General features: G+C 42.3%; 1 protein-coding gene across 2 annotated transcripts in view; it reads right to left on the bottom strand.

Moving 5' to 3' along the window:
- GRB7 (growth factor receptor bound protein 7) overlaps window positions 1–12,282 on the bottom strand; it is a 218,482-nt gene that overhangs the window by 165,804 nt on the left and 40,396 nt on the right. The window contains exon 1 of one of the 2 annotated variants that reach the window (XM_089674376.1): window positions 3,955–4,043. The exons of the other annotated variant lie outside the window; for it this stretch is intronic. The gene's annotated coding sequence lies outside the window, so the exon portion shown is untranslated. Of the gene's footprint in view, window positions 1–3,954; window positions 4,044–12,282 lie in introns of those variants that run through there. 2 annotated transcript variants of the gene reach the window in all.

The raw sequence follows: 12,282 nt of genomic DNA, 5'->3' as shown, positions 1-12,282 counted from the left end.
GTTCAGTTGTGTGGCTAAAATGTCAGTTGATGGCGTCACGCTCCCAGTGATGCATTCTCAAGGTATGAACTCACCAGAATAAACTGGAGAGTCCAGCTGAAAGAATGACAACTTTATTATGGCCTTGTGCAATAGAATTGAAGGAACAAGAAAATCTTCAGATATTATAGGGGGTCAAGTCATTTTTAAGCTAAACTTTAGCTTTTACATGGTCCTCCTGCAATTCTCCCCCAGGAACTTTAGTGTGTGCATTAACAGTGACACTAGGGGAAACCCAGCTTTGAACTGCTGTGTCTTTTGCTATGGGCTCCAGGCTCCATCTTGGGTAAGCCTGTGTCTTGTTGTGATACAGAGTTCTCATGCTATTTTGGGACACAAACGTGCTATAAATAGCATGATCTGTGTCACCAAGGGGCCCTGGAATGGAAGTTCAAATGAGGGACGGAACCTGTTTGGCAGGGACATATAGGAATTGATTCTGCTTTGCCCTGCTGGTGGAATGAGTAGGGAATAAGAAAGAGTATGTATCCTTGAGTTCAAGACCCCTGTGGATAACTCAGTGAGCAAGGAGAGCCATCCAGCAGAAAGCTTGGAAAGAGGCATTAGTCCTCTTCCATGGACAATCCTTTTGTCTCGAGGAGCCATTTCAGAGGAACTGTAAGTAGTTGATAGGATTTGTAACTTAGGTTTTCTCTTCTCCAGGAGGCAGTCCTTACTCCCAAATTGAAAGGTTTGCACTTAAAGATGTCCGAACATCGTTCAGTGCAGTAGTACTCAGAGTCGTGTGTGATGACGCCACCCCGGGGGATGGGTCTATGGCAGCTTGGGCTCAAGGAAGGTGGGTTGAAGAACTCTGTCTGTCATTCAGTCCGGAAGACTGAGGGCATCTAGTGGTGGGAAGGAATTACTATGAGCGACAACTCCAGACTGAAGATAAACATTGCAGCTGTTCTATTTATTTTTACTTTTTTCTTAAAAAACCTGTTTTAAATGGCTGTGGTTTAGCCATGGCTATAACATTGTTTTTGGTTGGATTGGACAAGGAAGAATAAAGCTGGCCATACAATTTTCATTTTCAAAACGAATGACTGCAACATCTAATTCTCTGAAGTGATTTTCTAGAATTTCCATACAGATGTTTGATCGAAATTCTACGGATGTATGGCCAGCTTTAGATACAACTGAAATCTGCGGCATCAGTTGCAGAAATTTAAATACTGTGAAATCCATGTGACCAACTCATTGCTGCACATTTGACCTGTCTAATCTAAATTTATGTGATGCCTGAAAATGTTGTGTTGGGTTGATGGTAATGACTGTACAGGTGGGCAAAACTTTTGGATTTTTCTAAACCAATAGATCTGTCTGTACATAGCCAGCTTTAGCTATTACATTTTTCCAGCATCACAACCACGCATTATTAGATATTATAGAGCAAGCTCTGGATCCTCAGCTAAAACAAAGTTCCAACATCATACCCACTCATTATTATATACTACTCATTATTATATATTACAGAGCAAACTCAGGATCCTGAGCGAATACATGGTTCCAACACCATAACTGCACATTATTAGATACTACAGTGCAAGCACAGGATCCTCATCCAGCACATGGTTCCAACACCATAACCATTCATTATTAGATGCTACAGAGCAAGCTCTGGATCCTCAGCCTAACACATGGTTCCAACACCATAACCAAGAAATAATAGGTGCTACAGAGCAAACTGTGGATCCTCAGCTAACACATGGTTCCAACACCATAACCAAGCAATAGTAGATGCTACAGAGCAAACTGTGGATCCTCAGCTAATACATGGTTCCAACACCATAACCACACATTATTGGAGGTTACAGAGCAAACTGTGGATCCTCAGCTAATACCTCGTTCCAACACCATAACCATGCAATATTAGATGCTACAGAGCAAGATGTGAATCCTCAGCTAACACATGGTTCCAACGCCATAACCAAGAAATAATAGATGCTACAGAGCAAACTGTGGCTCCTCAGGTAATATATGGTTCCAACGCCATAACCACATAATATTAGAAGTTAGAGAGCAAGTTGTGGATTCTCAGTTAATACCTGGTTCCAACACCATAACTGCTCATTATTAGATACTACAGTGCAAGCTCAGGATCCTTAGCCAGCACATGGTTCCAACACCATAACCATGCATTATTAGATGCTACAGAGCAAGCTCTGGATCCTCAGCTAACACATGGTTTCAACACCATTACCAGACATTATTATATGCTTGTAAGCAAGCAAGACCGGAGCAAGCTCTAGATCCCCAGTTATACCAGAACTACAGGTTTTAGCATAGCTAGTAAAGCAGAGCATTCTGAGACTTGTAGTTCCACTGGAGCTGGAGAACAGAAACCAGTACATTGTAATCTGTACATCATAAAACAATTTAGACATAACATGCATATTTTTTATCCATATGTCCCTTTTTATCCCATACCAGCATAAGCATGCAATATTAGTTGCTACAGAGCAAGCTCTGGTTCCTCAGCTAACACATGGTTCTGACAACATAACCACACATTAGATGCTACAGAACCAGCTCTGGATCCTCAGCTAATACATAGTTCTGACACCATAACCACACATTATTAGATGCTACAGAACCAGCTCTGGATCCTCAGTTACCTGGTTCCAACACCATAACCACGCATTATTAGATTCTACAGAACATGTTCTGCATCCTCAGCTAATACATGGTTCTGACACCATAACCATACATTATTAGATGCTACAGAACCAGCTCTGGATCCCCAGTTAATACCTGGTTCCGACACCATAACCACACATTATTAGATGCTACAGAACCAGCTCTGGATCCTCAGCTAATACATGGTTCTGACACCATAACCACACATTAATAGATGCTACAGAGCAAGCTCTGGATCGTCAGCTAATATCTAGTTCCAACATCATAACCATGCATTATTAGATACTACAGAACATGTTCTGGATCCTCAGCTAATACATGGTTCTGACACCTTAACCACTCATTATTATATGCTTGTAAGCCAGCAAGACCGGAGCAAGTTCTAGATCCCTAGTTATACCAGAACTACAGGTTTCAGTAAAGCTAAGCATTCTGAGACTTGCAGTTCCATTGGAGTTGAAGAAAAGAAACCAATACATTGTAATCTGTACATCATAAAACAGCTTAGACATTACATATGTGGATTTTGTCATCCCTATGTTCCTTCTTATCCCATTCCTTTTCCTCTACTGTCCATTAAACATCTTATAGACCGCTTTTGAACAAGATCAGACTTTCAAACTATAGAGGCTTCATTTCTGGTCGTGATTTCCAGACACATACAGCCTAAACGAAGCTAAACTTTAGTCACAGACTGCCATTAACTTGAATCTGTTAGTATTTTACAATCTGAGCTAATATCCTCTGTAACGTGACAAAGGAAGACTTCATAACTAGACATGTTTTATAAGGTTCACTTATATCTTATTTAATAAAAAAATTAAAAATGCACCAATCGCTTGTTGTGTCCCTTAGCAACCAATCACAAATTAACGTTTCGGAGCGCACAGTCAGCTAAATCTTATCTGGTTGCTCTTGGCCTCTACTGTCCATTAACTTTTTTACTTAATAAAACCCAATTTGTGATCATGGCCAACTCCAGGTTTTCAAACAGCTGTTGAACAACAAGCCTCAGCATGCCCTCAGCCTATTAAGTCCTAACGTACACAAATCAAACTTCGCCTAATGTATTGCGATCTTAGGAGTTAAAAGTCGTTGGTATTAGACCTCTATGCCTATACGTGTATCCAATCATGTCAGCTTAGGAAACACTCCTGCTGATAACACACACTCGCTCGTACACATATGCAAAGCACACGTTAATACACACGGCTGGCTGGGTTACATTATCTATCGGGGTCTCATGAGCGAACGACAGTGACAAGTTCCTACCTGTACCAGTGACCAGTACAGAGATCCTGGGGGGGGCTCCTCACCAAGCAGAGAACTGGCAATTCCTGTTTATCCTCCTCTCTTTATCTACCTGTCTTGATTTACATGGGCACTCCTCTCAGGTGACATCACCTGGAAACCCTTCACCCGCCCTCTTAAAATATGAATCAGAGGCATCCTATTGAGTAGCCGGGGCCCGCTGCTATGTGTCTGTGTTTTAGGACGGTGGGGCTGAGGATGTCTTCTACAGTGTTGGTGTAGGCACATGTCCACCAAGAAGGTCACGTTGTCCACCAAGAAGGTCAGGTGTTCTTCATGAAGAGTCTTCTGCACAAAAGCCGTCACAGATGTAATTGTCTTCTATGTACATATTTTACACTCCCTACTGAAGCTGCATGAACTCTTGGACTGTCTCCAGTGCCCATGAACAATCCTTTCCTCCTCCTCCTCTGTTGAAAGGGAATTAGCAGCCAAGCCTCATGTTTAGTAAGGGGGGAGATGGGCGGGGGGGGGGGGGGTCCAGGCTATGTGAGACAACACATGCACTTACTGTACACGTACATCACGGTGGCTGTTCCACATATCCGATGACCTTTGCAGGTCCTTGGGCTTAACCAAAACATATCATAGCCTGGTGTAAATTGAGGTCATGCTATCCCATGGATAATGCTAGTGGATAAGGCATCGTGCGTTACAGCCCCATCTCACCTTTCTGAAAATATGACGTTAGAAAGACCAGAGAAAAAAAAAAAAACGTTAAAGACACAAATGAATGCAGCTCTGTAATCATTAATACATCTTTATATGTTTTTTTTTTTTGTAAATGAGTACCTGAATTTGACCTGGTTATTGGCCTCTTGCAGTTTCTGTACAGCAGACCTGGAGTATGAGTGGAAGAAGCAGCACAAGGAGCCAATCCGTTCATGTGCTGACAAGGAGCATGCTGATAGGAGAAGAAAGCAGAGTGACAGGGAAATGAGCCCATCACTGTGCTGCTTCTTCTTGTACTGTGCCTCTTAGATTGTAAGCTCCAAGGAGCAGGGCCCTCCTAACCCTCTTGTATTGAACTGTATTGTTGCTGTATTGTCTTCCTTTGTATTGTAAAGTGCAGAGAAAACTGTTGGAGCTATATAAATCCTGTATAATAATAATAATAATAATAATAATATATAAATCCTGTATAATAATAATAATAATAATATATAAATCCTGTATAATAATAGTAATATATAAATCCTGTATAATAATAATATATAAATCCTGTATAATAATAATAATAATAATAATATATAAATCCTGTATAATAATAATACTGTCCAGTAACAGGCTGAGGCGGGCCCAGGATGACCTGAGTTCAGAGGAAGTGAATGATGCTGGCCATCTATCAGCAGAAAAGAATATTGCAGGGGAAATCTCTTGACTGAAGGTGAATACTGTAGCAAAAGTTCTGCTTTGGCCCTGGTGCGGTGCTGAATTTGCAGCATTTTCAGTGCGAATTCAGCACCGCATTAGAATCGCACCCCGTTCATGCGAACCGCTGCGGGTGTGTATGTTAGGTTAACAACACCCCAAAAGCAGTCTGCAAAAAGCGGTGCGATGTGCAGAATCGGATCGCATAGGTGTGAATACCCATGCGATCCGATTCTAGTGCGGACCAAAAAAAGAGTCCTGTGCATTTCTGGTGCTGGTGCGGTGCGATTAGAGCCATACAAAATGTACGGCTCCAATCGCACCACACACAAATCGCATGTGATTTGCACAGGAAAGCGGTGCGGTTCCTGTGCGAATCACATGCGATATACCGCATATGTGAACCCAGGCTAAATCACTAATATCTACTTTAACTCTAAGGCAGCATTCACACTTTGTGATTTGGAATCATGGGAAGAATCACTGGGATTCTGTCTGCGATTCCAAATTGCATGGCAATTGCTGCAAAAATATGCAACGCACGTTTGGGTGCCATTATCGCAATCTGATTCTATCGTGATAGTTGTGCGACAGGATTGCGGCAAATCACAACAATAAAAAGAAAAAAAAAACAAATGCATAAAGCAAGTTGCCTAAAAGGAGTAGGAGCTTCTTTGATTGGGTAGCAAACGCACATAGGGCAGCCCATTCAAGAGAATTGTGCTTTGAAAATCTTATATCTCATCATGCACATTTTGGCGTTTATGTTCGCATTTTAGGCCCCGTTCACACCAGAACACAGCGCAGGAAACTCACGTTGCTTGCGCGTTTCCACACCGCGTTCTAAAGGCACTGCAGCTGTGATCTGCAGCGAGTGTCAATGTTACATTAACAACACCCCAAACGCAGTGTGTTTGCCTGCACTGGACCACACGATACAGAAGTACCAGGCAATCCAGTTGCAGTGCGTTTACAAAATGAATGCATGCACTACTTTTGGTGCTGTGCAGTGCAATTTGAACCCATTCAAAATGAATAGACTCAAACTGCACCGCCCTGAAACACATGAGAATCACACGGTCCTGTGTGATTCCTAGTGTGAACAGTCCCTTAGAGCAGCCTTTAGGGGCATAAAAAATAGCCCAAACCTCCATTCAGAGGAAGGCGATCTGGCATATTTTATGCGTATACGTTCATAAACGCACATGCACCTACGTAGGTGTGTAATTTCACAAATTCTAGACCAGTGGTCTCCAAACTGTGGCCCAGGGGCCGGATGTGGCCCTTTTCCTGCTTTTATCTGGCCCCTAGGACACATTTCCTTCCACTAACACAAGACACTATTCCTCCCACTAATACTAACAATGGAGCACAATTCCTGCTACTGACAACAACTGGGCGCTATTCCTCTCAATGACACCAATGATGGGGCACTTTTCCTCCCACTGACACCAATAATGGGGTACTATTCCTCCAATTGACAACAATGATAGGGCACTATTCCTCCCTTTGACACCAATCATGGAGCACTATTCCTTCCTCTAACACCAACAACAGAGCACTATTCCTCCCACTGACACCAATGATAGGGCACTATTCTTCCCACTGACACCAACAATGGGGCACTATTCCTCCCACTGACACCAATGATGCGGCTCTATTCCTCCCATTGAAACCAATCATGGAGCACTATTCCTTCCACTGACACCAACAATAAAGCAATATTCCTCCCACTGACACCAACAATGGGGCACTATTCCTCCCACTGATACAAGACACTATTCCTCCCACTGATACCAACAATGGGGCATAATTCCTGCTACTGACATCAACAATCGAGCACTCTGACACCAACCATGGGGCACTATTCCTCCCACTGACACCAATGATGGAGCTCTATTCCTTCCACTGACACCAACAATAAAGCAATATTCCTCCCACTGACACCAACAATAGGGCACTATTCCTCCCACTGATACCAATTCCCTCCAGTGACACCAATGATGGGGTGCTATTCCTCCCTTTAATACTAAAGATGTATTGTTTTCTACCTCTGATGCCAGGACAATTTCTGTTCCCGATGGCCACAGTTCGGCCCCCCTAAAACCCGAAGGACAGTAAATTGGCCCTTTGTTTAAAAACTTTGGAGACCCTTGTTCTAGAAAATAGAATTCAATTACACACATTCGCTTTATGCACATGAGCATGCATACAAAGTGTGTAAATACGCACCAGGTCTAGCATTTTACTGAAAAGACCTTAAATGAAACCCTACAATGCGCAGTGATTGTCCAGATTTACAGCAATAGCAATTATAGCAAGGTGTGGGGTTAAGAATGGAGAGTGAGAGAAACTCTGGCTGCAGCTGCTGCCCTGCGGTGCTGAAATGGTTAACAAGTATATCAGCAAGAGAAAGAAGCTGCTGAGCAGGAAAGGTTCAATAGACTGTCAGGCAGCACTGCACTGTGGGAACTGTAGTCCTGAGGAGAGACTCTACTATGTAATCAAGAGCTTTTGAACTACATTCCCAGACAGAGATTGACTAGAGGAAGGGAAAAGAGCTGTGTTTTCTCAGGCTGTACAGGAGCTTCCTCTTGCCATGAGGGAGACCACAGAGTGCACATTGCTCTCCAATGTGCACCATTACTGCTAAGCAACAGTGAATTGAGTGGGTCCAGAGTGCTGAGTCTAGGTGTGCCAACAACCAGAGTTACCTGCAATATCGCTGGGACTGGTAAGCTGCTGCTGTAGGGATTTACTTTCTGGTGCTAGAGAGAATGGGCCCTTTAGGAGCTGACCATACAGAAATCTAGTAGTCCTATATCTGCCTGCAGGCTTGACTGGGACTATTTTCATGCGCACCAATGGTACAATTGGTCCCCAACGCTAGCTGGCTAATGAGTTAGGACTAAAGACTGTCCCTTTACAGCAGCTACACAGTGACCTTCACCCATAACGAATGCTAAGAGGTACCACTCATGGGACATTGCACCATATCCTACCCATTCTCCTAGAGTGCACTCTAGACCAGGTATAGTATTATTATTATTATTCACATTGAAGTTGATGCTTATATGCACTTTTTTTGTTGACTGCTGATTCATGAGCTAATCCCAGTCTAGTGGTACAGAACTCTATTCTAAGCTACATTGGCATAGTGATTATATGGTTTAGCAGACTGTGTCTGGCCAAAGGGTTAAAGTTAAAATAAAATTGCAAACTCCAAACATGTTTGAATAAAAAGACCTCATGCATGTGCTTTCATTTTTTTTTAAATTACAGTGAATGGAAAGCCAAAGTTTTTTTTTTAGTTTAGAATATAGTGTGGAAGTATAAAAAAAACTGGGTGACTAGTGAGAGGACAAGAATGCAAGGTGTTCAGTGATTGGATTAGAGGAGCGGCAGATAAACATCAGAATCTCCACCTTCCAATCACATAATGCCTTGTATTCTGTAAATAGAATACAAATAGTTTTATGAATGTGAACAACACATGTAGCCTTCACTGTATGCACAGTAAGAAAGCTGGAACTGTAAAGTCTCGGCGTGGAAATTTGGTGCTTATATTACTGTTGTGCTGTGCGGTCCTGTGCAATTCACATGCAGGTCTGTGTGGTGCAATTTTGGCTCATTCATTTTGAATGAGATGAAATCGTACCGCAGCAAAAGTTGTGCATGCACTACTTTTGCAAACTCACTGCAACTCCATTGCATTGTATTTTTGTACCATGCAATCTGCTGCAGGCAAATGAACTTTGAGACCTGTGTTTAGGGTGTCATTAACTTTATACTGACATCCGCTGCAGATTGCAACTGCAGTGTGTTTTGAATGCGGTGCAGGAAGCACGCACAAAACTTTGTTTTGGTTTGAACCAGCCCTTCAAGGTTAAGTTCACCTTTTAAATAAAAATAATAAATGCACATCTCTTTGCAGGTTCAGCATATCGCTGGTGCAATCGCAGGCTCTTGCAGACTGTCAATGTAAGCTCGTACCTCGTACGAGCAGGCAGTTACTCTATGGCAGGAGCAGGGGCGGACTGACCATTTGGAAACTCGGGCAGTTCCCGAGGGCCCGGGGTCAGTAGGGGGCCCCATGAGATGCCCCTGGTACCTTTTTCATAGGCTTTTTTGAGTTTGGGCAAGGACACAGGGGCCCCATGATCCCCTATTGCCCGGGGGCCCCATGAGTTGTCAGTCTGCCCCTGGGCAGGAGGAATCCATGGACAACTAGAGCGCTCATCAGCTCCCTTGCAATCCATTGAGAACTGCAAGCCATCAGCTGCAAAGGGTTTCGGTACTTGTAGTTCATTCATTCACAGAACTCTGTGAATGAATGATGTAGCTATGGAGCGCCGCACGGCCAAGATTTTTTCAAATTGTAACTGCAGGTGTGGGGAGAAGATCCCTGGTCTGCTGTCACAATAAGAAGGAGGATCGGCAGGGGGCAGCGGGAGAGGCTGCAAGAGTGGGAAATGTTACATGTTCCACCTTAAAAACGGTGAACTTAGCCTTTTTATTAACAGCTTTAACTAACAAAGCACTTCAGGGGATACAGGCTACATATCATTAGAGATTATTTACTTGTACATAGTAAATACAAAAAAGAAGGTCTTTTATCATGTATAAATGGTAACAACGATCAACATGCATCATCATGAGCTATTACTCCTTCTTTTGGTCCCCCATAAGGGGATTTACTGCAGAAAAAATAATAAAGTAGAAAATAAAGTCATTTTTTTGTTCCCAGTCTACAATGAAATATTGTTTTGACTATCTTTGGGTTTACCTTCAAGAAAAAACGTACTTTACACCACATGCAAATGCACAGATGTGAATGGGCTCCCATTTGATTTTCTAGGGTCACTGTAAAACATGCATGATCAAAAGCAAACAACAACCCTACACTTCCTCTTCTGCTATGCTAGCCCATAGCTATATTTGCATATGTCGGCCGAGAATTTTTGTTAATACTATTCTTGATTACATCATGATATGCACTTTCGTGGAATATCGGATGATCGGTTATCTGATTTTTTCATAGTGTGTACTAGGCATAAGTATTACAGAGTTAAAAAAAATCATGTCTGGTTGCCTTCCCTATCTTTCAATTTCCATCGGATAAGTCAAATCTTAGGTGGTATAAGCACTTCTTTGCCGGCCTCTAGTATAAGACAAAACACAATTACTTGACATACATTTGTGATCATAAAACTGGCCTTCACATCTGAGTGCACTTAAATGTCGTTCGAGAATCAACGTTTGTTGAGCCAGGTGGTGCTGGCAGGGTTAACCATGGCTTGAACTTCAGCAGACTGAGCAGGAATTTGTCAAAATTTGGGCCATTTATGACTAAGTATTACAGAGTTTACAAAACCTTGTCTGGTTGTCTTTCCTATGTTTTGATTTCCATTGGAGAAGCCAAATCATAGTTGGTGTCAGCACATCTTCCCTTGCCTCTCGTAGAAGGCAAAACACAATTACTTGACACAACCATTTGTGATCATGAAACTGGCCTCCACATCTGAGTACGCTCTAACTTCTTTTAGGAACCCTTTTGGGGAATCAAAGTTTGTTGAGACAGGTGGAGCCAACAAGGTTAACCATTGCTTAAACTTTAACTGATTCAGCAGGAATTGGCAGAAATTCATGCCAAGTATTAAAGAGTTTACAAAACTATGTCTGTCTGATAAGCCAAATCTTAGGTGGTGTCAGCGCATCTTCACTTGGCCCTCGTAGAAGAGCAAACACAATTACCTGACACTACAGTTTGTGATCATGAAACTGGCCTTCACATCTGAGTGCACTCTAACATCATTTCGGAACCCTTTTGGGATATCAAATCTTGTTGAGCCAGGTGGTGCAGACAGGGTTAAGCATGGCTTGTTATTTAGGTGATTAAGCAGGAATTCGCCAAAATTTGGGCCATTTATGGATAAGTAATACACAGTTTTCTAAACCATGTCTTGTTGTCCGCCCTACCTTTCGATTCCTGTCTGATAAGCCAAATCGTAGGTGGTATCAGCGCATCTTCGCTTGCCCCTCATAAATGACCAAACACAATTACTTGACAACCATTTGTGATCGTGAAACTGGCCTTCACATCAAGGGTTACCATCTCATCCCTTTAAAACCGAAAACATATTAATTACACAGGTTCTGTAGCTGATTAAGGTGATAATTAAACTCACTTGGTGCCTTATCTGTATTAAATTAGCCCCAGAACCTGTGTAATTAAAATGTGTTTGATTTTAAAGGGACGAGGTGGCAACCTTTTTCACATCGGAGAGCACTCTAACATCTTTTGGGAACCGTTTTGGGATATCAAAGCTTGTTGAGCCAGGTATTGCTGACAGGGTTAAGCATGGCTTGATATTTAGTTGATTAAGAAGGAACTGGACAAAATTTGGGCCATTTATGACTAAGTATTGAAGAGTTTACAAAACCATGTCTGGTTGTCTGATTTAGCTTGCCTCTCGTAAAAGACTAAACGCAATTACTTGACACAACCATTTGTGATCATGGAACTGGCCTCCATATTCGAGTGCACTCTTACAGCTTTGAGGAACCTTTTCATTTTCTTCCTCATCTACTTCCCAGATGCCATACGATTCAAGTATACACAGACGTCTACAACTGTCCAGTTTTTTCTTTCAGCTTGTGTACATGAACAGAGCCAGGATATAACGATAAAGGATGACACCAGTGACTCACAACATGGAGACATAATTATAAGCAAAACAAGATGACAAATTTCCCTGCCACTCCCAACCCAGGTGACAGTAACAACCAGGACAGATGTGTGGTTCATGCATGACATAGAATATAGGAATGTTAACTCATTGCTTACACAGTATTACAGAATGGATTTTATGTGGCTACAGTTAATTGACTAGTGGAGCACATTCCTGACCTCTATGT

The sequence above is a fragment of the Staurois parvus genome, unplaced genomic scaffold (assembly GCF_062004578.1).
Source record: "Staurois parvus isolate SC_StPar_1 unplaced genomic scaffold, SC_StPar_1.0 ptg000151l, whole genome shotgun sequence".
Taxonomy (NCBI): Eukaryota; Metazoa; Chordata; class Amphibia; order Anura; family Ranidae; genus Staurois; species Staurois parvus.
This window is presented reverse-complemented; position numbering and strand designations above follow the sequence as displayed.